This window comes from Pleurodeles waltl, chromosome 10, assembly GCF_031143425.1.
Source record: "Pleurodeles waltl isolate 20211129_DDA chromosome 10, aPleWal1.hap1.20221129, whole genome shotgun sequence".
Taxonomy (NCBI): domain Eukaryota; kingdom Metazoa; phylum Chordata; class Amphibia; order Caudata; family Salamandridae; genus Pleurodeles; species Pleurodeles waltl.
The window spans coordinates 80,991,804-81,017,878 of NC_090449.1; the positions used below are offsets into that span (position 1 = coordinate 80,991,804).

General features: G+C 46.0%; 1 protein-coding gene across 2 annotated transcripts in view; it reads right to left on the minus strand.

Annotated features, from left to right (window-relative positions):
* LOC138261133 (uncharacterized) overlaps positions 1-1,253 on the minus strand; it is a 170,668-nt gene extending 169,415 nt beyond the window's left edge. For both annotated transcript variants that reach the window (XM_069209809.1, XM_069209808.1), the window contains exon 1: positions 1,137-1,253. The gene's annotated coding sequence lies outside the window, so the exon portion shown is untranslated. The remainder of the gene's footprint in view (positions 1-1,136) is intronic.
* Between the last annotated feature and the right edge of the window lie 24,822 nt (positions 1,254-26,075).

Below are 26,075 nucleotides of genomic sequence, written 5' to 3' on the forward strand. Positions count from 1 at the left end.
TAGCGTGTTTTACAGCACACGAGTTCTCTGGGTGCCCTGGGGCTGTCTAATAACGTGTATTATCGTCCAACAAAGGAACCATATAGCGCTGGGACAGTCCTGTGGCCGCTGAACTCTCAGGCAAGTTCTCACTTCGGGGAAATGGAGGACACACCTGTCCACAGTGCGAGCAGACCTATTCTGGGAGAGGCGTCCAGGCGCTCTGCCACCTGCATTTAATTTGCAATTGCTTCTTGCGAAATACTCGCAGAGGACATAGGCACCCAATACTGTTCCTGAAAAAAGCCAAGCTATAAAACAAATGTGTCCTGGAAAAGACACACCTACGTGGCACGGCTAATTTCACACCTATGTATAGATTTTGGGGTTGGAATTGGTCATTCAGAGGACATCATGAAGGCTTTCCACAGGGAAAGATAATGGCATTGAATGTTGTTCACGATTGGTCTAGGCACCCGGGAATTAAGGGGCGCCTTTCACATAAACTCTATGGTGTTTCCTTTGCCAGAGTCCTGTCTTGAATTTCTGTCTCTGCCCACATGCAATCAGGCAGCAGGTTCAGTAACTAGACTTCACAGGTGGCACCACAACATCATGTTCCTGGATCAGAAATACAAGATTCATTTATCAAATTCTTGCAGGTAGCCCCTGTTTAGACAAGGTAAAGTTCAGAACAGCCAAAAAACCTCCAAAAAAGTACAAATCTAAGAGTTTCACTATCTTCAGTGTGCTAAATGTGTTATTCCGGACTAGGAGCCTTGAAGTGGTAAATATTCATGTTATTATCTTTGTGTGGCACCCTGAATTCCTCCCACCAATCTCTGTGTCGCACTAAGATTCCGATAAATCCTATTGGCTGCTCTGGCTTCCGTTTTTGCCGTTGGAAATGAATAACAATAACAGGGAACACTGAACTCAACTAACCACTGACTGCTAGTTTTCTAAGTTTTAATTAGCGTTCTCGTGTTTTGTTAATTATACCAATGCTTTATGAATATATTTTGTAACAAAAAAAGCTTTTATAAAGTAATTTATGTGTTTTGTATTTCAGTACATCTACATATAATGTTAAAAAGGCTGATATAGAATATTAGTTTGGTAGAGCTGTAATTCATGAGCTCGCCCATTGAACTTACTGTGCGCGTCAGCTGTCAGGGAAGAGTCTGGGGCGCTGAAGATATTCTGTAGCTGGAACCGGTGGAGTGAGCGAGGGACGGCGCACCATCCTTTTTATACGCCTCTCAGAACCATCACCTGGGCCTGGCCGATGAAATGCAGTACGGCTAGATTTTTTACTCTGACATCAATCATGGGCAGCAGAATCGGCCAATCAGCAGGGCCCTGCGTTGTAAGCAAATGACACCCAAAGCAGGTTACTTTCATTCATCACTGGTGCCAACGATTTAGAACAGTGGTTCTAAACCTGTGGTCCGGAGACTACTGGGGGTCCATAGAGCCTACTCAGGGGGTCTACGACTGCTTAGAAAAATAAATAATGCTGGCATATTTATACAGTGTATACAAACAAAAAAAACGTATAACTGAACATTTCAAGACGTTCTGTAAATGTGAAGAAATTTAAGATTGGAGGCTGAAAATGTCATTTGCATTCTTAGATTGATCAGTGGGAACAGGGCAAGAGACTTAAACATACTAAAGTATGGATGCTGAGTGGCTTCAATTGAATTTGGAAAACCTCCAACGTTCCTAATAACATTTTAATGTTTTTCATGTTTGTTTGTGACTTAAATAAAATATTTCATCACTTGTGTATGTGTTTGATAAATGATTATTTCTGTGTTTTTTATGTATTGTCCTGTGGTACAAATCATTGAAAATGCTTAGGCTGGGGTCCTCTGCTTCAAGTAATAAATTAGTAGAGGGTCCTGGATTCCAATAGTGATTGAGTGGGGGTCCCCGGGGTTCCAGTAATGACTAAGTAGGAGTCCACATAAGTCAAAATCTAAAGAACCACTGATGTAGAACATAATTTTTCACCTTTAAGAAATTTGCATAAATATATTTGCAAAACAGGTACAATTGAGCAAAGTGAATTTACTTGTTTGTTACTCTGCTAATCTTCTACGGAAGGAACTGAAGTATTAACATTTCGCCACCTTTTAACACATAAAAGATGACACTAAAGTTGAAGCAAAGGCATGCTGTCCTGTTTCATATTAGGAACACTGCACAATGAATACGTTTGCTTTGTTTTTTTAAACAAAGTTTATTCAAGGGCCAAGCATTTCCTTTGTTAAAAAGCATGAAGTGATTTATAAGTGAAATTGTTTTCTACAATTTTTCAAAGATTCACAACCCCCTTTCTCCTTATTTGTCTGGTGGTAAAATGCTTTCTATATCATAGGCTTGAGAAATTCTTTTTTGCCCAATTCCGTATTGAACACCAAGCCTAGATGATTTTTTCTACACCACTTCAAATGTCTTACATTCTGGTGAAAGGAATCCCATGGCTTCTAAACTGCAGCCTGCATTCTTTTGAAGTCTGATTTCTTACTGACTCACAGCCCAGCTCTTGTATCTGAATTGAGGTGCAGACACTCCTATTGTCAGTCACAGCCTCTCTGCCCATTTACTTTACAACCACTTCTTAGAAACATGGAACAATACTAGCCCTTAGTACAACAGCTCTAGCTAAGTTTGCCATTGTTTTTACTCAGAGAGACAGGAGTAGTAATGTTTTTGTCTTCACACCTCGGAAATTAACACTGTTGAGAGGAAAGGTCTCACAGAGCCAAGATTTCACAAGGTCATATTTATTTATTTGAAATTCTTGAGCTTCTGTGTAACAGTTGAGTGTAGGACTGTGCTTAATTTTCTTTTTACTCAAACACGGTTTGTAAGAAACAGAAAATTGCAGTCTACATGTATTACCAGAATGTTCTGGCTATGCTAGCCCCCCCTCCCATGGGCCGGATGTACTGGAGAAGCCAATGGTAACGGAAAACGTTGAGCCTTCCATTGAACACTTGTAGGTGCTATATAGAGCAGCTGGAGCAAGCCAGGTGGCGATGACATGAAGGGTGCCGGTGGGAAGAGAAGCCCATAGTGCGCCTGGGCTTGGAAATACTGTGGATGGGCTAGGCGAATGGGCAAAGCGTATGCTTTGTGGAAATTTTATGTCAAGACCGGAGGCTCCTATTATGCTTACTTTTCCTGCTTTTATTTCAAAAGCAGCAGCAGTCAAGAATATTAACCAATCCCAGATGGTTAGCAGAACAAGCCACCAATGGGAAATAAAGAGTTATAACAAACCAATCAGAATGCGATGCACATAAAGAAATACCCAAGCAACTGGAGCAAGCCAGGTGGCGATGACATGAAGGGTGCTGGTGGGCAGAGAAGCTCATAGTGCGCCCGGGCTTGGAAATACCGTGGATGGGCTAGGTGAATGGGCAAAGCACATGCTTATGCACCATTGTGGAAATTATACACTGGAGTGAGGTGTCTCCATACATGGCTATGTGTGCCTCAGTACTGGAGTGCACCCCTCTGCAAAGAGATAAGGTCACATATCTGCTTTATTGTGAAATGTTTGCCATCTCGCATTTTCCAGATACAGCAATATGTCAGTGCTTCATTTGAGCTGGTGGTTGCAGGAGCGGCCCTCCAGCACTCATTTTTGGGACCGGCAATTACTTTTCCTTATCAATCTTTGACCTACAACAAAAGAGAAAAAAACTGAAAAGTAGAAATATGTTAGACCTGGCATCCTTGTTGTGGTTCTCCCCTACGTTTTTGCCTTCAACCCTGTTGTTTTATTGACTTTTCTTTTTGCTGGCTTTAGGACTTTTCACACTTTACCACTGCTAACCAGTGCTTAAGTGCTTAAGTGCTTGTGCTCTTTCCTTTAAACATGTGAGAATTGGCTTACATTTAATTAACATATTTAATTTACTTGGAAGCCTCTAGTAAAGCGGTACTACATGTACCTCGGGCCTGTAAATTAAATGGTACAAGTGGCCACTGGTTGTGCCACCCACTTAAGTAGCCTTCTAAAACTGTCTCACACCTGTCATTGCCTCCATGTGTGTGCAATTTTAAACTGCCATTTCGACCTATCAAAATAAATCTTTTACCAGGCCCAAACCAGTCTTTTCAATATATATGTCACCCCCAGGGTGGACCCTGACCAGCCCAGAGTGCAGGGTGCAGTGTCTTTAAGAAGTAGGTACATGTACTTTTAAGTTTTACATGTCCTGGTAGTGAAAATCCCTTAATTCCTCTTTCAGCTCTGTAAGACCTCTCCCACAGAGTAACATTGTGTTGCCTTATTAGATATAATGAACTGTCACTTAAATTGGGAGCAAGTAGGCAGAGTGAGTTTGATGTCTAAAGAATTGTTATTGACAGCCCTTATAATCACAATTATGAAAATGACACTTGTAGAAAGTTGGATTTTATTTGTCCTAACCTTTTGGTACCTGCAGCCTTATCCTGGGTCACATGACTAGGTGTAGCTGGCAGTTGGGTTTTGTGTATTGTTCCCAAACAGTGAAACAAAGGGAAGATAGGTGTTGGCAGGATTGGCCACTATGAGTTAAGGAGTTATGGAGGGGGAGGAGCTGTCAGGGTTTGACACAGGGCTTTTGTTACCCCAGCAAGGCAGAAAAGTAGCGGATGCCTGACATCTCAGAGAAGAAGAAACCTATAGAAGCTTCTTCTACTTCGAAGTAGGTACCAGGTATAAATATTGCACTTCAGACCCCAACTCTTCAGTACACTTCTGGACCTGTGGACTTTGCAAGGAAGAATGACTACTGTGCTGCTGAAAGGGTTGTCACTCCACTGGACTGCTGCTCTGAAGAACAGCTGCCCTGCTGTGCTGCCTGCTGCCCTGATGCGTCCTTCCCTGGGTGAGAAGGGCTGGACTTGCATCTCAGAACCCAGATCCCCAGAGTGACTCAAAGGGCTATTTGGCTGGCCTCCTACTAAGAAGCTTCAGGGACAGGACAAGCTTCCAACAACCATGAACACAGCACTTGGACTGCGATCTGTGAGTCCTTCCTTCCCAAGTGATGCCGCCCAGTCGAGGACCCTTGGAAGTAGGCCTGAAGGTGCTCTGCCATTGTTCTCTGTGGAGTTAGCAGATCAACGCATCTCCTCAACGGCATGGTTGATCTCCTACAGAACAGATGCATCACCACTGCTCATAGGTGCATTACCCTTGGAACTGATGCATCACCACAGCTGCATGGACTTCCCTGATACAAGGACTTTACATTATCCATCGCAGCCATTGGAACTTCCACTGAGCGACCCATCTCCCTACAAGGACATCACCTCGCCAAAGGCAGTCTATCCAAATCGCCATGGAGCAACTCATCTCCAACCAAAAACATTGTATCACGCTTTGCAGTTCCCTGGAACTGCTGGCGTGTGACGCATCTCGTCCGGATCTCAAATCGCCTCTGCTGCACAACGCATCCTCAATGTGAGACTCTGCATTCATTGCCACCAGGTTTAAGGTACTATGCTCTGCGGGCCTGTGTTCCTATAGCTGTCCTGTGGTCCACCGTGGTGGCCTAATCTTGTGACTTTGTCCCTGTCTGGTGTGACCAGATTACTACAGTTGGTTTGACTTATTTAATAATGTGACTCTATTTTTCTAAATTGGTGTAGGATTTTTCTTGTGTTGTGTTTTCACTTTATTACTGTTTGAAGTGCTACATACTGACTCTAAGTCAAGTTTGACTGCTCTGTACCAAGCTACCAGAGGGTTGAGCACAGGTTAATTTGGGATTTGCTTGTGACTTCACCCTGACAAGGATTGCAGTTGCTGCTTGAGTAAGGTTTCACCCCCCTCAAACCAGTAACCCAATTTCATAAAGAAGGGAAGAAGGGAGGGACGGAAAGACAGTGACAAAAGGAGAAAGGACTGATGCACAAGAACTTCCAAAACTAAAATTAAATTACAGACAGTTTATGGTGGTGAAGAAAGAGGAGTGAGGTGGAATCAAGACTATGCACCATTGAAATTTGACAACACTAACGTTCACCAGCATTGGCTGTGGGTCTTTAGGAACAATTTTGGGCAAAGACACTTATTATATTACAGATTAAGCAGTGCAATATGTGTGACGTTACAGAGGTGCATCCTGTTTCTTAAGGGGCAAGTGCACATGAACACGCTCTTGAACAAATTAGCTATATCATATTATACTGACACTTTATACATTTGTTTTGTACCATTGCAGTGTTGGCTTCCTAACCTAGATCTGGCTTTGCAGTGTTGCAAAGTCTTCCTACCTCTGCCCTCATTCCTGGAAGAATCACAGCCTACAACCTGAAATATCCAATGTTCATTTCAGTTATACAGTGTTAGTAATGACATTGTGGTCTGGGTGAAATTTCATTCACGACACCTTCATCTCCCATAATTTCTAACATTTGAATCATGATTGTTACGTAAAAATCATGAGATAATGCCATTATACCAAAATAAGTAAATGATGCTTTGTTCTGATAACAATTGTATCATAGGACCACGAGAACATCGTGAATCGAACAAGAGCAGCTGTTGTTCGCAACATCTGCAAGTTTGTAACACTTTTGCATGCAGCCTTGCTGCACAAATAGACACGAGAGGGCTTTTCACGCTAAACATACTGCAAAACGCGTAGACCAGCATTTCGCCTAAAACATAAATTCACATACTGTTTTGGGATTTTCACGCAGTTTCCGCAGAGCAAATTTTGCCCGGGACTAAGTTTAACACCACATTAAGGTAAACAATTGTAAACTCTTTACCAACTTGCGTATCCTAAAGGGGAAAGAAATCCCCATTTAGACTAAACGCTGGTCAAACGAAATCACTGTACAGACTGAGGCCCTCTAAGACCGCCGAAGCCGCTGCAGTCAACAGACCACTAAGACCGCCGAAGCCTCTGCAGTCAACAGACCACCAGTGCCGCCAGCCTCGTAATGAGGGCCTAAGTGACTCCACAGTATGCGATTGGCCATTCAGAATTATTTTGTTCAATATTAATATTTTTTTGCGAATTTTTTTTATGAGTATGTCCTTGTTTTAAGTGTTGAAATAAAAAGGGTCTTATTACCTCTCTCAAACACATTGAAGTGTGGGCCTGGCAATCTCTGGTGAGAGGCCAGCTCGAAGTCCAGTAAGTCTACAATGCCCTGTACATATGAACCTTGAGGCTCTGAGCTTCGCGCACTATTTGAATCCCTCATTTACATGATCAGATGAAAACCATCCTGAACCTTGCTCAAATTAAACAGAAAGCAGGTGGGCATTAAATAATAATAAAAGGATTGATAATCAATCATTCATCAAACTTTCTTACGGGACGCCACATCTTTATTCTGTGAACAATCTCAGGCCCTGATTTACAAAGGGCCTCCACACTCCGGGAGGAGGCCCCGCAGTGGTTTTCTGCACCTGGGGCGGAATCCCTGCAGTGAGAATTCTCATTGCGGAGATTCCTCTCCGGCTGCGGAGATTCCTTTCCGGCTGCGGAGAATCCCCGACGACTTTTGCGGCAGGGTACCCACATTCTACATCGAAGACGGATGTACTGATTGTTGCGTGGATAGGCGAAGAGGTGGGTGAACGGTTGCGTGGGTGACTCAGTGGTGGGGAGGATAGCTGGATGTATTTCTGGCGTGAAGGTGATGTTCCTTCTTTATTAAAACAGAAGTTTACCCAGCTAGTCTTTGTCTAACACACAGTTCTCGGGTATCTTTGTTAGTTAGGGTCCGGGTCACATTTCATTGTACCGCTTGGTTGTTGGTCCGAGGTGGACTGTTCAGATTGTTACATGCTACTTAGCTTTTCTTACCCAATGGTGAATGGCAGGTTTTTCAGACTTCCACGATACTAGATAGGAGAACGATTTCTTCGTGGAAATCTAGTATGCCGAAGACCAATATACACATTTTATAATCAATGTGTAAATTGTGCTACATTACCCAAATGATAACTGCTAGTGATGTGAAACAAAGAATCTATGAAAATATGGGAGGATATTTTATAGCGTATGTTTCTCACCCATACAAACATGATCACTTTAGGCTACTAAGTTCACAAAATTTGTTGCAACATAGCCAATTAATCAATGCAAAATGCTCACTTCGAAGAAGTCAATTAAGCAATTTAGTCAAATCAAATGAATATGTCGTGCAGTAGAGCATGACATTAAAAACAGGTCATTCTAGTTATCTTCATCCTGTTCATGGTATTTCTAGTCTTTTAAGGTGGAAACATTGCGGCCTTGACTTGCACTGCCTTGGGATAATTTCCAAAAGGCATCAGTAATAAAATGCATCGGGTGGCAAATGGCCAGCTGCCTGGTGACTATAATAGTCTGGACACACCCTGCACAAGCTGCACGCCCACTGGCAAATTACAGTATTTTAATGAGTCTAGCTATGATGGAGTAAATGACACAAGAGCTTGATGCATCATCAACATTCTTTTCGCCTTTGAGGAATTGCTTATCGATTTTACTCAAAATACCTCAATCATTAACATCTGACTTTTTGGAGTGTCAATCCAAAACAATTGGAGGCTTCACATCTCTCTCATGCCTCTTACCTGGCCAGGGTAGAGACTCCTCTGCAGGTGTTAGGACCTGTTTGTGGAGGTTGCGTAGTTCTGGGTTTGTGGCATGCGCCCGCAGCAGGTACAGAGTAAGCATTTAGTGACTTATGCACAGGCACATCCTCACAGTTCAGTTAGCATTAATTCATTTACGACAGATTTTGACCCCAACATCAATGTAAATAATAACATAAAACTCCTCTGACAACTGAAGCTAAGGCTTAGCCTCGTTGTTACACATTGGACACATGGCCGTACTAGGGATAGACCAGGACACCTTGCCTGAAATATTCCATCATATCATGACTCTGACTCTAGTCTACACGGAAACACACATCCCAGACTGCACTCAGTGGTATGAGGTTACACTAATATAGAAGCATAGTCTACACAGGGGGCCATCCCTGCAAAGTTCCTCTAGGGGGGCCATCCCACCTGAACCCAGTTAGGGGCCTGTCGCTTGCTCACTGTGTACTGTGCTGAGGGGGTCCATGGAGCTTGGGGACCCTTGCACCACTGGGGCCGTTGTTTAACCACTGAGTATACAAATGCAGATAACATCTTGCAGCATGCCTTAACATATACATAAATGATTATCCTTGATGTGATGTTGTCAGTGCAGCCTTGATCAGTCCAATCCTGTACTAATTATAATAATTGTAACTGAGATTACAGGAACTGGGTCAACGCAGATTAGTTTTTGCGAACTGTAGTTCTACTTTATGTGTACTTTGGCATACTAAGTCATTGCTTCAGAGTTGTAATAAAAAAATAGGATTGTTCAGGAAAAAAGTTGTTTACCATGTAATCAGAGTCTTGCTGCAGGCAAATGGTAATGGTGAATGTCTTCATGTGAAGTAGTCCTGGATGCATATTACCAGTCCCAGGAGAACCTGGCCTAGCAGTCTGGACTGTTCCCATGAGGAACAGGGGCAAGATTGATTTGCATATGGCTGGGTCCAAACTGGGGTGGCATTTTGAGCAAAAGAACGATGGATTAAACTCAGATCTGTCACTGGAGGTGAGTGTCCATCATCGTTTCGACTTGCTAAAGTCACCCTAAGTGGGAAGGGTATGCCCAGACGTGGGTCCCTTGCTCACGGTGCTATTGGATTCAAGCTAGTCTGGCCGATGAAGGGTGATACCCTGAAACCAGGGCTCAGGATGCTTGTTTCCAGTCCAGGGAGGACCTGACCTGGTAGTTCAGGCTGGACTGCGCCCATGAGGAACAGGGTCTAGACTGATTTGCATATGGCTGGGCCCAAACTGGGGTGGCATGGTGAGTAAAAGAACAATGGATTAAGACCTGGGGTGAGTGTTCGAAAAGTTTCAGCACTCCATCCAGCATCCTTTTGTGTTGCTAAAGTCGCCCCAGGTGGGAAGAGTATGCCCAGACTCACTGAGTGCTCACTGTGCCACTGAATTCAAGCTAGCCTGGCTAATGAAGGATGATACCCTGAAACTGGTCCAGGGATGCCTGTTTCTGGTCTAGGGGGGACCTGGCAGTTTGGGCTGGATTGTTCCCCTGAGGAACAGGGTCAAGATGCATTTGCATATGGCTGGGTCCAAACTGAGGTGACATGGTGAGTAAAAGAACAATGGATTAAACCCAGATCGATGACTGGGGGTGAGTGTTTGAACAGTTTCAAAACTCTGTTCATCAACTTTTTGTGTTGTTCAAGGGACTGGCTGGCATCATTCATGTGCAGGCAGCGGCAGCAAGGAAGTGGAAGTTATCAGTGACACAGTCAAACTTGGGTTTCAACAATGCAGAAGAACCAAAGCCCCAGGGTAGGTGCCCGTAGCTCCACTTTAAGTGGCTATTTAACAACACACTTACTGCCTTAGCCATAAGTATCAGTCATTGTGAAGTACTTGAAAAGCTGGTGCCCAAACACTTCCACACCAATCCATTCTCAGTGTCCACACCCACAAAGCAGGTCAATTATGTGACAGCTTTTTGGGTAAATAGTTAAGGTCAAATCTTTTTTGCAAAAGTGAGATGCTTTGTACGATTCTACAGTTTTCACTAACTTCAGCTGGATTTACCTTATTTCTTTTTAGCATTTTAATTTGTGAGTTACCTTCAAACTAAGACTAGAAGTGTCATTCAATGAGAACAGGAAGAGTAGTAATTAAAATCATTGTACAATAAAGGGGCAAAGAAAAAGGTTGCGTTGTGTTCATACTATGCCATAAACCCTATTCTTGGCCATCATGTTCCATTTCACCATTTCAGGAGATCACTTACTTTACTGCTCTGACATCTCGTGTTATAATTAAACATTCAGCAATTACATCCCTTTCTTTAAAGTACACCTACACCCAGCCAAACAAATTACTTCCCCTAAAATTACTGTTCCTATTATCATTACTGCTGGAATGGTTATTACCACCACACTTTCACTGTTACTACTGTTAACATTATTATTACTACTGGGGCTCTTACTTGGTCCTTATTACAATAATATTACTTATTGTGTGGTTAATTGCACTACTCTTTGACCATTACCTCTATGAACACTAGTATTTCAACTTGGACTAATACAGTTGGCCCTTATTCTACCAGCATTACCCGTTGAGTAGTTGTTACCACCACTCTTTCACTGTTCCCACCATGAATGCTATTAATAACTGCAGTACTACCATCCTTTGATCTTACTCAACCACTAGAATGGCTATTTCCGTCCAACTTTCACTGTTACAACTGAACACATTATTATTACAACAGGCAGTACTACAATTGGCCCTTATTCAAATACTGTTAGTACTAGAATGTGTGTTACAACTACACTTTCACTGTTACTACCATGAACACTTTTGTAGGAAATAGTGCTATTGGTTGAGGAGGTTAACACCCTACTGAAGCAGCAACCACAAGTCTTGCCATGGCAAAACATTAGCAAACCCCAAATGAACCTGTGCTTAACCCTCTGGAAGCTTGGCACACACGCAGTCAGGCTGAAGTCAGAGACAATGTGTAATATATTGATGCAGCACTTCAAACAGTAATAAAGTGAAAACACAACACAAGAAGAATTCCACACCAATTTAGAAAAATAGAAATAAATGTAATATATTATTTGAGACCAAAACGACACAAATCCAAACAATGGAGAAATGCAGTTTAAATATTTAAGATAAGTAAAGTGCCGAAAAGCACAAAGTGCCACAAGAAAGTTTTTTCTGCAATACAGGGTGAAAGTCAGAAGTACAGGTCGATCACGATGGAGCACTGGTCCGATACAGCAACCAGGTTTGTCTTGCTGAAAGTTGCTTTCCAGCGCAAAGAGCTCCGTTCATGGTGGGGGTGGGGGCCCGAGCAGCAGGGAGTGCTTCAAGGACGTTCTTTGCTGTAGCACAAAGAGCAGGCTGGGAGTCGTTGACGGTCATCGCTGCACCCTGAAAATCCTCTCTGGAGTCTCGGATGGTCGTTGCTGGAGATTCAAGATGGCAGTCACCATAGCCTGCCCATGATGTGCGGACAGCCACTGCGGCATGAAGAGTTGGATTCACCTGAGCTCTGTCTTAGCAGGAAGCGAAGGGGCAAGTGTTTGGCGAGAACACATTCGCTGAAGTCCCAAAGAGCCCAAAACTTCAGGATTTCTTCTTTTCTCAGAGAGAGAGCTCAACTGATGCCACAACAAGGGTCCAGAGTTGCATCTGAGGGTCCAATATTTATACCTGGTGCCCACTTTGAAGTAGGAGAATTTGTTTTAGATGTTTCCAACCCCAGTGGTGCTTGGGATTTTCTGCCTCCCTGCCGATGTCCCAGCTTGTCTTGGTTCCCCCCCAAAAAACGTCAAACCCTTTGTGAGTGGGCTCATGCAGGGGCTTTGTGAAGTGCAATTATGGCAGCTGAGAGCTCCGCCCCCCCTCCCAATCAAGTCAGAGACGGCCCATCCCGCCAACATCCCTTCCCTCTTTGTTTCACTGTCTGGGAGCAATACACAAAGACCAACTGCCAACTACACCTATTCATACTACACAGGATACAGGCTGCAGGCAGCAAATGGTTAGGGCAAGAAAATGTCAACTTTCTAAAATAAATTGTGACTTAAAATCTGACTTTACCATTAGAAAGGTTTTTAAATTACAATCCATCAGACATGAAACTCAACATTCCTATCTGCTCCCTATTGAAAGTTACCACTTATTAAATGTAATAAGGGAACCCAGTATTATTCTAGTGGAGAGGAAGACCTCACAGTAGGGTAAAACGAATCTAGGAGTGTTTCACTACCAGGACATGTAAAACTTAAAAGTATATGTACAACTCATTAAATACACTGCACCCTGACCTCTGGGCTGTGTAATGCCTAACCGAGGGGTGCCTTATATGCATGAAAAATAGGGGTTGGGCCTGGCAAGAGGTTTATCTTGCCAGGTCGAAATTAGCATGTAAAACTTCACACCCAGTCTCTGCAATGGCACGCCTGAGTCATGGTTAAAAGGCTACTTAGTGGGTGGCACTCTATGTCCTTCATGCCCACTAGTAGCATTTAATTTGCAGGCCTTGGGTACATCTAGTACCCCTTTACTTAGACTTACAAGTAAACTAAATAGGCCAATTTTACCATGTTTAGAGGATTGACCACAAGCACTTCAGCACTAGTTAGCAGGAGTAAAGTGCGCAGAGTCCTATCGCTATCAAAAACAGGAGGATTGAAGGCAAAATGTTGGGAAAAAAACATGCTAAGGATATCAGGTTCAATAGTGTTGGACAATGGCCCTCTCTGAAGGGTCACCCAAACTTTTTGCCTTCCTTCTCCTCTTTTTCAGACTTCATTTTTGTTATCTTTAGGACTCAGACACTTTACCACTGCTGACCAGTGCTGAAGTGCATGTGATCTCGCCCTTAAATATGGTAACATTGGCTCCTACACAATTGGCATATTTAATTTAACCGTAAGTCACAAGTAAAGTGCACTAGAGGTGCCCAGGGCCTGTAAATTAAATGCTACCAGTGGGCCTGCAGCACTGATTGTGCCGCCCGCAGAGGTAGCCCCTTAACCATGTTGCAGGCCTGCCATTGCAAGGCCTGTGATTGCAGTTTCATTGCCACTTCGACTTGGCATTTGAAACTACTTGCCAAGCCTTAAACTCCCCTTTTTCTACATACAAGTCACACCTAAGGTAGGCCCTAGGTAACCCATAGGGCAGGTTGCTATGTAAGTAAAAGTAGGGGCATGTACTTCTGTGTTTTACATGTCCTGGTAGTGAAAAACCCACACATTCATTTTCACTGCCTTGAGCCATGCTCCTTTCATAGGCCAGCATTAGAATTGCCCTTATATACTTTTTAAGTGGTAGATTCTGATCTGAAAGGAGTAGCCCTGTCATGTATAGTGTGGCCAAGATGGTAATAGAAAATCCTCCTTACTTTGAATTTGGATTTAATATTACTATTTTAGAAATCCCACTTTTAGAAAGTGAGCATTTCTCTGCACTTACTGCCATCGGTGCCTTACACCGTGTCTCCAATCAACATCTGGTCCCCTTGTGCATTCCACCAGACAGCCATAAAAGGACACTCAGTCACATCTGCATTCATCTGCGTACTGAATGGGTCTCCCCGGGCAGGAAGGGTTGAGAGACTCTAACTTACACTTCAACGACCAGTGCCCTGACCCGATTCAAAGGACTGATAACCCTCCGTAGGGATCGTGGAAGACAGGACTGGGTTGAAAGCAGAACTTGTGCACTTCAAAACCACTCTTTGAAGTTTCCCCCACTTCAAAAGCATTTTGGGGTGTATATACTGGGTCTGTGACCCTAAAAAATTAGGCACTTCTGGATCTACAACTGGACTCTGTCAGAGGGACTGCCTGGCTGGCCAAAGGACTCATCTGGACTGCTTTGCTGGAAGGACTGCGGCACTGCTTTTTGCCCTGCTGCCTGCTGGCCCCTGACTCTCCTGGAAGGACTCTGGGGGTCATTCTGACCCCGGCCGGCAGCGGTAGCCGCCGGCCTGGCTGGGACCACCAGAAGACCGTACCGCGGTCAAAAGACCGCAGCGGTCATTCTGGGTTTCCCACTGGGCTGGCGGGCGACCGCCAAAAGGCCGCCCGCCAGCCCAGTGGGAAACACCCTTCCACGATGAAGCCGGCTCCGAATGGAGCCGGCGGAGTGGAAGGTGTGCGACGGGTGCAGTAGCACCCGTCGCGAATTTCAGTGTCTGCTGAGCAGACACTGAAATTCAAAGTGGGGCCCTCTTACGGGGGCCCCTGCAGTGCCCATGCCATAGGCATGGACACTGCAGGGGCCCCCAGGGGCCCCACGACACCCCTCACCGCCATCCTGTTCCTGGCGGTCGCAACCGCCAGGAACAGGATGGCGGTGAGGGGGTCGGAATCCCCATGGCGGCGCAGCAAGCTGCGCCGCCATGGAGGATTCCCATGGGCAGCGGAAAGTCGGCGGTACACCGCCGACTTTCCGTTTCTGGCCGCGGCTGTACCGCCGCGGTCAGAATGCCCAAAGGAGCACCGCCAGCCTGTTGGCGGTGCTCCCGCGGACCCCGGCCCTGGCGGTTTTTACCGCCAGGGTCGGAATGACCCCCTCTGTCTTCTCCACAAGTGCTCTCCAAGGACTTGTATTGAACTCGCCTCCTGCTCTAAAGTCTCAGGGCCACAAAGACTTCACCAAAGGGAAGAAAACTGTAGTGCATAGGAAAATCGACGCACCACCTGCAGAAATCGACACAGCGCCTGCCTCGTGGCTGAAAAATTGATGCATTGACTACCTGATCGACGCAGCAACTGCTCCATCTTACCAGAGCATCAAGGATTTTCAATGCATCGACCTTGGGTGTCAAAATATCCCCGTATCGCAGTGAGGAACCAAGGCTGTGCTCCTGGAAATCGACACATCACCTTGTATCATGGAAACAAACGCTGCATTGTCTGTGTTGCGCTGGAAAATCTGCCAACTAGAGACAACATTTCTAAAAAATAACTTTTATTATAGAAGACACAAACACATGGCACTGTGGTTGAGCAATAGCACATTTTAATCATCTTGGGTTATTGAAGATTGTGTGGCTAGTGTTGACTTCATACAGCATGCCAAGATTGTTGAGGTGCCTTAAAACCGGACCTACATATTAAATATTGCATTTCTCCTTGTTAAGGAATCTTTGACTGGTGGTATAAATGGGGGATGTTGTGGACTGGCATGGTCTTGTTACAGTAAAAACTTTAACTATGTACTAACTTTGTGAAATTGCTGTATACAGTGCTGTGTGCAGTAGTAGACATCATTAACCCATAAACAGCACTGTACAGTCCAGTATGGTATTCGTACAAACTTTGCAATCCAGTGCTCTAGATCTGCTCTGTTAGAAGGTTTGAAATAAGACCCTCATTATATCACATCAGTGCTGGATCAGTTGTCAGGACCTTTTGACATAAAAAAACCTTTTCTTGGGAGTCGGCATGCTTCCAATGTTGACAATGGACACTGGGTTCTCAATGTAAACTTTGCCTGGGAGAATATTGTGACGGTGGGCACAGCAGAGCACAGAAGGACGGGCTATTTGATGCATTGTTAAAAACCATCATTGGAGCCACTTGAGAGAGTTGGAGTGCTTTACATAGGAAATGCTGCAGCAATCTAACATACAATTTATATATAATAATAAAGAAAGAAATGTATATATTATATACAGATAATTTGAAAGCATGAGATCTCTGGTCCTGGGCGAGATGTGAGAAATCATAAAGTGAGCATTTAAAACAACAGAATACAATGCTCTTTTTAGAGTAAAATGTAAAGGTGAAAGTTTACAAAACAAATCTGAAACAATGAGCAGATACACAATCTATATCCATGTTTTAGAACTGTAAGGTCCACCTTCAGTGGATTGTTAAGTAGGCTATTGGAGTAGGCAGTACAACTCTGTACATTGATCTGTGGTATGTCAAGGGATCTGTGTCCAGTGAGGAAGTGCATTGTTAGAACTGAATGAAAGATAATGCAAGAAGACATCTGAAAGAGAGCACCTCACGAATGGAGAAGTTGATAAGATGCAAAGCAGGGTTGTGGGTTAATCTATGACTTGTGCCTAACTGGTCATTAGATCAAAGTAACAATTTTACATCAATTGTTAATGATGCACAGAATGCCCGTCAGTTCGGAGCTTGTAGCAGGGTCAAGACTCATTTGCATGTGGCTGGGTCCAAATGAGGTGGCATGCTGTGCAAAATAATAATGAACTGGGGTGCAGCACCAAGTGATTACCAGTGACTGAGATCAATTCAAGCGTCAGTCACTTTTTTGTGCACTTCAGAGTGATTCTTTCTGCAGTAATTGTTAGGGGGGGGAATTAAACTCTTTAAACATTTTGCCAACTCCATGAAGTTGACAGATTTAAGAAAAAAACTTCACAAGTCGTGTGAAGTTCAATTTCGCCAACATTGCTCACCACAGACACCGTATCCTAGTATCGCTCTCAGGCCTTCCTCTCTCCATCAAGCTTTGAGGAGAGAACATCTACCCTTCCGTAGGCCCTTGTGAGGTACACTCCTGGCCCACGTTCGCAAGACATGATTTACATCTGTGTCACCAACAGCATGGAGTGTAGCCTGAAGTGTATTTTTGACATAAAACAGATTGACCCACTTAAATTAGTATTTCAGAAAATAGCCCAGAGCTTGGGCCTCTCAGTGACAATTTCTATAGCATGAGTAAGAGGAATGCGAGCATTCAAGTTAATGATTGAATAGCATTAACCAAAACTGGTTCAGGGAGGATCGAATAAAAGTCCTTGGGGTTCAGCCTCACATGGGCTATAATGCAGCACCTTGAAGTGCATAAGGGCGTGGTGAGCCCTGTCATGTCTGCATCCGAATAACCTGCTTTCTAAACTATGATGGCTTGGTTAAGGGCGATGAGACAAGGGCTTCACAGCCTAAGGGCCGTGACATCCATCAGTTGCATATGACTATGGACTTCAAATTTTTGTGTTACAAAAATATAACAGGCAAAGCATTGTGTTAAAACATTCTAGCCAAAATATTGAAATATTGACTACCAAAATATCAGGGAGTTAAGTTTATATAGGTAGGTATAGAATTATTAATCTCAACTCCCTATCAACGTGCCTTGAAAAAAGAAATATATATATATATATATATATATATATATATATATATATATATATATATATATGTGTGTGTGTGTGTGTGTGTGCTTGTATATAAAATAAATATATATATATATGTATATATATATATATATATATATATATACGCACGTACATACATGTGTATAGTCAATGAATATATGTGGAGATATGAATAGTAAATCTACTAATTTTATACTCATGTATATATTTGGGCTACAATATTTTTGTAGCACAGTATTTGGGAGTTGATAATTATGCAATACACCACTAAGGTTTTAATGAATTGCAAATTCTGTATATTTACTAAGTGAATATGAATACTGTACAACATCTGTTCATAATGAGTTATTTTTGCTGTATTTTAGGAACAAATTATTTTACCAACTGCAGATGACACGTGTGTCCAAGAAGGCTGTATCAATGCCAGGATGAATCTATGCCACATTCTAGGCAACCACTCATTGCGCAAATGAGTTCCATTTAGATTGTTTCTCTGTCATGGATATCCCGAAAATCTGGCATGAATTCGAACCTGATGGTCCGGCAATGAAACCTTCTGCTGCCGAGGGACACTGACACGAGGGCCATCTTGTGTGTAGCCTAACTACAATCGGTAAAACAATTACAACATGTTTAATATTTCCTATTTTTTAAAAATATATAAATGGTTATTTCTGAGGGAAGTTTTATTTGAATAAATCCTGCACAAAAATTCTGTTTAATTTATTTTTACTTTTTGAGGTTAAGGGATTTAGGCCCTCATTACGACCCTGGCAGTCAGTGATAAAGTGGCAGTAATACTGCCAACAGGCCGGCGGTCGCTACCGCAAAATTATGACCATGTCGGAAAGATCTCCGAAAGACAGCCAATGTACCACACTGACCGCCAGGGTGGAAACAACAGTCACCACAGCGGTAGCCGCCTACAGGCAGGCGGAAGTCAAAGTTCCACCCACCATATTATGACCAGACAATCCGCCACCTTTTCCGGGGGGGTACCAACAACATCAAAAGCCTGGCAGAAATACTGCACAGAAGTGAAAGGACTCACCATTGGAGATACAGGGAAGACCCACGCCGCCATGGAACCAGAACTACAAGTATTTCCGTTGATATTCTACTTTCTACTCCACCATGAACACCTATGCCAGCGAAGACAATGACGGTGAGTAAAGCCGCCTAGCACAAGGTAGAGGGGGAGGAAAACGAGAGTGACACACACACACGCAGCATACACCCCCCCACACACGCACACACCATACACACAACCAGCTGCACAAGAAAACAAGTTAATCCACCTAAATCGGCTGAATAAAGCAAGGACAACAGGAATGTACCAAAGTGACTGTAATAAGATCAACACAGTATAAATTATAATTTAGCCAGTGCTACAGATATTTACACATGTACAGAAAAAGGGACACTGCCCAGTCCTCAGTTCGCGTGGGCCACATGGCCACAGGGCAAAGTCCAAGGCCCCACTTTTCACCTGCATCAATACGGAGAGAACACTGCAGGGGCATCAGTTGGCAAATAGACAGGCACCTCAGGGGGGGGGCACCTCAGCCGGATGCGGAAACAAGACCACTGGTTCTGGAGGGGGCAAGATGCCCTGTGCTTGGTCCTGGGGAGTGCAAGGCAACAGTCTCTCGCGTGGGTGAATACCCCACTGGTTCTGGAGGGGGCAACATGCCCTGTGCTTGGTCCTGGGGAGTGCAAGGCCAAAGTATCCTGACTGGGTGTCTTCCCTCCTGGTTTTGGAGGGAGCAACATGCCCTGTGCTTGGTCCTGGGGAGTGCAAGGCCACAGTCTCTCGAGTGGGTGTCTTCCCCACTGGTTCTGAAGGGGGCAACATGCCCTGTGCTTGGTCCTGGGGAGTGCAAGACCACAGTCTATCAGGTGGGTGTCTTCCCCACTGGTTCTGGAGGGGGCAAGATGCCCTGTGCTTGGTCCTTGGGAACGATAAGCCACAGTCTCTCGAGTGGGTGTCTTGCCCACTGGTCTCGGAAGGGGCAACATGCCCTGTGCTTGGTCCTGGGGAGTGATAGGCCACAGTCACTCAAATGGGTGACTTGCCCACTGGTTCTGGAGGGGGCAACATGCCCTGTGCTTGGTCCTCGGTAGTGCAAGGCCACAGCCTCTCAGGTGGGTGTGTTCCCCACTGGTTCTGGAGAGGGCAACATGCCCTGTGTTTGGTACTGGGGAGTGCAAAGCCACAGTCTCTCAAGTGGGTGACTTGCCCACTGGTTCTGGAGGGGGCAACATGCCCTGTGCTTGGTCCTGGGGAATGATAGGCCACAGTCTCTCAGGTGGGTGTCTTCCTCACTGGTTCTAGAGGGGACAGGCCGCACAGCAGCCCATGGAGGCTGGATCACATAGTGTCCGCCGGCGGTGATGACTGCACTGTGGAGGCCCTGGTGGTGGTGGTGGGAGGCTCCTGAACACACCCTGCACTCTCGGATGGCTGGACTGTGGTGGCACTGGTGGTGGTGGGAGGCTCCTGCACAGCCCCTGCACCCTCCGATGGCTGCATGGTGGTGGTGCTGGTGGTGGTGGTGAGAGGCTCCTGCACAGCTCCTGCACCCTGCGATGTCTGCACAACCACTGTTGGTGGTGGGGGCTCCGTGACAACTGCTGGTGCATGCTCCTTGCCCTTCTTGCCTGCTGGTTCAGGCTCCTTCCCTGCTGTTGCAGGCTCCTTGACCTTCTTGCCTGCTGGTGCAGGCTCCTTGCCTTTCTTGCCTGCTGGTGCAGGCTCCTTCCCCTTTCGGCTGGCTGCTGCAGGCTCCTTCCCCTTCAGTATATGTGGCCTGGACTACTTTCCACCATGAGTAGGTGCAGATGGAACTGGGCCTGTGGACTATGTGGCTGAAGTGCTTGGCTGGGTTCTTCCTACCCTGACCATACGTGCAGGACGGGGGGAGGGGTAGAGAAGAGGTCAGTGGTGGAAAGGTAAAGCTTTTTAGGGACATTAGGGTGGGGAGAGGGAGAAGTAATGGGAGTGGAGGATGAGGGAGTGGTTGTTAAAGGTGTCTGTCTGCTGGATTTGGGTGCAGGTGCATGGGCTGTATGCTGTTGTGAGGTGGATGGCTGTTGGATGTCTGAGTGCTTGCGTTTATGTACTTTGGGGGGGGCAGACACAGTAGGGCAGGAAACACCGCGGAGGTGTGCATGGCTGTTGTGGAGGTGTCTGCCAGTGAGGTGTGTGTTCTGTTTGGTGTGGTGATGATGCAGGTAGAGGATGATGATGTAGTGCATGCAGGTGTGAGTGTAGACGTAACTGGGTGGGAGGTGGAGGAGGAGGAAGAGGGGGAGAAATAGTGGATGTTGTTGTGTCTGCAACTGGATGGTGTTTGTGTGAGTGCCTGTGGGATGAAGTGTGGTGCTTGTGTTTGCCTGTGACACTCTTGGGTGTTGTTCTGTGTGCATGCTCGTCTGGCTGTGTGCTTGGGATGGGTTGGGGTTGAGAGGAATGGGACTGGGAAATGGTAGTTGGAGGAGGGAGGGTAGAAACAGGGACAATAGCTGCCATCAGAGAGGAGGCCAGAGCCTGGTCGATCTCTGTTGGGCCGCCAATCCAGTGTGAATGCCCTCCAGGAATGCATTAGATTGTTGCATCTGGGCTGCCAGCCCCTGGATGGCATTCACAATGGTTGACTGCCCTACAGAGATGGATCTCAGCAGGTCAATAGCCTCCTCACTCAGGGCAGCAGGGCTCACCGGGGCAGGGCCTGAGGTGCCTGGGGTGAAGGACATGCCCACTCTCCTGGGTGAGCGGGCAAGGGCAACTCGCGGAGGGACTGCTGAGAGGTCGGTGCTAGTACGGGGAGTGGCGGCTGCACCTGTAGCTGGAGTGGTCACAGAAGTGTCCACCACCACCAGGAAGCTTTCATTGGAGGAGGTATCTGAGTCTGAATTGTCCCCTCCAGTCTCCGCCGTGGTGATCCCCTCGCCCTCCGTCCCACTGGTGCCCCCAGCGTCGGTGGACTCTGCCTTCTGGGTCCTGTGGGATGCAGCTCCCTCCATCGCCGGCGCCTCTGCTCCTCCGCCAGATGATGCTAATGCACATAAGGACAGGATGACAAAACAAGAAAGGTGGAGAGAGAGACAATGATACACTGGGTCAATGGCTGCACCAACACCACCGTTGGTGTACACAGCACCCTCACACACAGGGAACAGGCTCACGCACTATGCATTGCACCACCACTGATATTGCTAGCCACCAAGGCACACACCGGCAACTGCAGCACACCTGGGACCCACGCAGCCCTGACCAGTAGTGGATGCTTACAAGCTAGGTAGGCAGGATTATCCCTTCAGAACCCTAGCCACAAGAGGACCTTCGCTGTTATGTCAGGTCTTGCCTAGGGGCACCCAGTAACACACATCCACCACCCGGATACCACCCCACCAGCTGTAAGTTGTAATGTTAGCCACTGTACTCACCCCCTTGTGGCTGCTGTGATGCCCTCAAGTGCCCATCCAGCTCTGGATAGGCAACCGCTAGTATGTGGGCCATCAGGGGGGTCAGGGTCCGACAGGCACCCCTTCAACGTTGGGCCTCCACTGTCTTCTGTGCCCAGCGTCTCAGTTCCTCCCACTGTTTGTGACAGTGGGTGCTCTGCCTGCCATAGACCCCCAGGATCCGCATGTCCCTCGCGATGGCACGCCATACACCCTACTTGTGATGGCCGCTGACCTCCAGAGGCAAGACATACAGGAAAACACCATTAGACAAACAGTTCAGCCATTTACAGATATTGCCCACCATACCCGTTTATAGCACTATTAGAACACACATATCTCAGCACCCAATGTGCACCCAGCCAGGAGGGCATCCCTCCCCCTTACACAGAGCCATCACACACACCTCTCCATTCATGCATGCCACATACATTGTACCCACGGTGTACTCACCTGTTGGTCTGGAGGCCCACACAGCAGTCTGTACTGGAGTAGGACCCCATCCACCAGCCTCTCCAACTCCTCCGAAGTGAAGGCTGGGGCCCTTTCCCAGGTCACACGGGCCTTGGTAGGTTCCGGACACAGGTCAAAGCAGATCATGCAGTGTCGGTCCTCTCCTATGAAAGGTCAGGTAGCAAGCGAGGAATCACATAGAAAATGGTGGTCACGTTCAGGGCGGTGCATACCATCACCGCCGGCGTAGATCGCCATTGGCCACTGTAACCCATAGGGCCTACTATTAGCCAATGAGGATTTGCACAGTGGTTCACGACCGCCTCCTGGCACGGCGCACAACATCAATAGAATTATCTCACTTCCACCTGTCTTTCCACACAGGACAGGCGGATGCCATTTAATGGGGAGGCAGCCCTATGGAATCATGCTGCGTCACAGGAGAAATAGGCACATACTGGACAAATCACACTGACCCATTTCATGTTTAAGGAATGCTAACTACTGTTGTGGCTCCAATGTTCAGTTTGTGACAACCTCCTCACTCCTGTGTCCCTTAAATGCCTACCGCTGCGAATGAATAGGAGATGGAGTCATACCCCTGTGTACAGACCCCTGGTGGACTTAGCTACACTGGAGGATAGACACATTATACTCACCCTTAGACTGGACAGGGCCACAATCACAGAGCTGTGTGCCCAGTTGGAACCTGACCTGATCTCAGCTATCCGTCATCCCACTGGGATCCCCCTCTTGTGCAAGTGCAATCTGTACCCCATTTCCTGGCAACTGGTTCTTTCCAAGTGACAGTGGGCTTGGCTGCAGGAATGCTCAAACGTGCTGCGTAAAGTGTTGTCTGCCCTGATAAAACACATGTGCAGCTACATTGTTTTCCCCCAGGTTGAGGATTTGGCCACAGTGAAGGCCGAGTTTTTTGCAAAGGGACATATCCCCAACATAATTGGGGCGATTGATGGTACACATATTCCATTTGTACCCCCGCCAGAATGAACAGGTGTTCAGGAATCATAAAAGTTTCCAGTCCATGAATGTTCAGATGGTGAGCTTGGTGGACCAGTACATCTCCCACTTCAATGCGAAGTATCCTGGGTCGGTGCGTGATGCCTTTGTTTTGAGGAATAGCAGCATTCCAAATGTGATGGACCAACTGCAGAGGCACATGGTGTGGCTAATAGGTGAGCCCTGGTTCCCACCCAGTATATGTTGGTGTATGGGTAGGGTGTAGGCCATATAGGATAGTGTGTGGCTAAATGTTGTCCCTCAATATTTGCAGGTGGCATGTACCACCAATGTCATAATGAGGGCGTTAGTGAGTGGTGTATAGGTGTGAGTAGTGTGTGACTCTAGTCGTGTCAGTGGTCTTGGTGTCTCTGTTGGCAATGATTTGTAATCGTAAAGGGTTGTTGGTAATGTGAGTGTTTGTTTTATAGTGGATCTGGGTGTGTGGGTGTGGTGTGTGTAAGGGTGTCAGGTGTGTGTTGTTTGAATTGTCCAATGTGGTATTGTTTTTGTATGTGAGTGTCCATTGTGAGCGCAGCGGTATGTACCGCCAATGGTTTACCGCCGTTGATTGCCCGTTGTGTTGATTCGTGGGTCATAATGTGATGGGCGTTGTTCTGTTGGTGTAACAGTGTGGGTTTTGATACCGCCAGTTTATCACTGACCTTTGAGCTGGTGGATTTGTGTATGTAGCTGAATTCTGTTGGCTTGGTGTGTGTCATAATATGGTGAACGGATATTCGCCGCTGTCGCGGCGGTAAGTTGGCGCACGTCAGTGTGGCGGTAAGTGGCATTTACCACCAATGTCATAATGAGTGCCTTAGTGCTTGAGTTATTTTTAAGTATAATAAGTCATTCTAAACAGTCGTGTTGATTTTGTCCGAGAGTTGAACTGTGATTGTGTGCTTTCTTTATGATTATTATTTGGATAAAGTACTCCCTGCCATACATTAAAAGGATACCGCAGGTCACCAAGGTGTTCCATAACCATATAGAGGAACAAGGCCAAAGTTATGTAACTCCAAGTTAGGGTTGTAGTGCTCACATTCAGCATTTTACAATAATTTCCTCCATCGGAAATCAGTCAACCCCAATGGGCAGCGTTGTGGAAGATGTAGCCTAAACACTTGGAGGCCAATTTACAATGGAATTCATGAGTATTTGGAGTGTACTCTTGCAGCACGACTTCAGGTACTCACAAACGCCTCTAGGAATCCGCTCAACAGTTCTTTACTCTCCAAATTCCTTTTAATGTGCTTGGTTTAGTAATAAAAAACTCAATTTGTACTTTAGAATAAATTTATACTTGCATACTTTAACTCAATGGTGCCATATCCTACTCCAGGATGAGGAATGTGTATACCCTTAAAAGTTTGAGAACTCCCAAGCATTCTGGAGGGAGAGAGAAGGGACATATTGGGAAAGAAGACATCTATTCTACGAGGTTTGGTCAAAACCCTGTTGTAGGGAAAGAATTTAACACCTGCCGTGTTTACTCCTCTCCCTCCCTCAAAATTCAATCAGTTACGGCTCGCTTCGCTCAGAAGGAGCAGGGCGGGTGCGGTGCACGGGAGGGTGGGGGTGAGTTGCGGGTCTAAAAATTAATAATATATTTTTTTTAAACGTACCTCGCTCCTTGCCGCTCCTCTCCTCCGTCTCGCTGCAGGCACAGGCTCCCAGCCTGGCCTGAGCAGCGTCAGGATTGGATGGGAGCACCCAGCCAGGGCACTCCCAGGCAGACTGGAAGCTTGTGTATGCTCCTTCCAGCCCGGCAACACAGTGCTGGAGAGAGCCTACTGCGCATGTGTGTTTGGCTGGCCAGAGACAGCCGGCCGAACACACATGCGCACTGAGGGGAGTGCACAGTGCACTCACCTCACTGCTCGTCACCCCTGTGGTCCCATCTAACAAATTCTAATAATATGGACTGTCTTCCAGGCCTCAATCTGAAGTGGCAAAGACCAAAACAGCTGCTATCACAGGCTCCATTGCAAGAGCTACACTCTGCAGACACTGCAAACCATCTAAGATATCAGCACCCTCCTGTGAAATCCCAGTTACAATATGCAGTTTATGCCATAAGGAAGAACAATGCAATTGATTCTATTAATACCAGAATGATCAATCACTGTCAAGCATTGCACTGTCTTCTGAGTCCCCAGAAACAAGTGATCATGTGATTGAAGCCTGCAAAGGTCCCAGAGAACAGAGGTATCCACGCCATCTGCCAGAGCTGAACCGGAATCCTCAGAAGAGGTGGTTAAATCTGAGACATCAACAGCCTGCACTAAAATCATAGTATGTGGCAAGTAGGTCAGACACCAAAAACTGGGCTACTGTGTAGCAAACTGTAGTGGAAAATGAGCAACTGTCTACCATGATGAACTCTTGCCTAGCAGACAGTCACTTATAAAGGCATTGACAGCAAGTGCT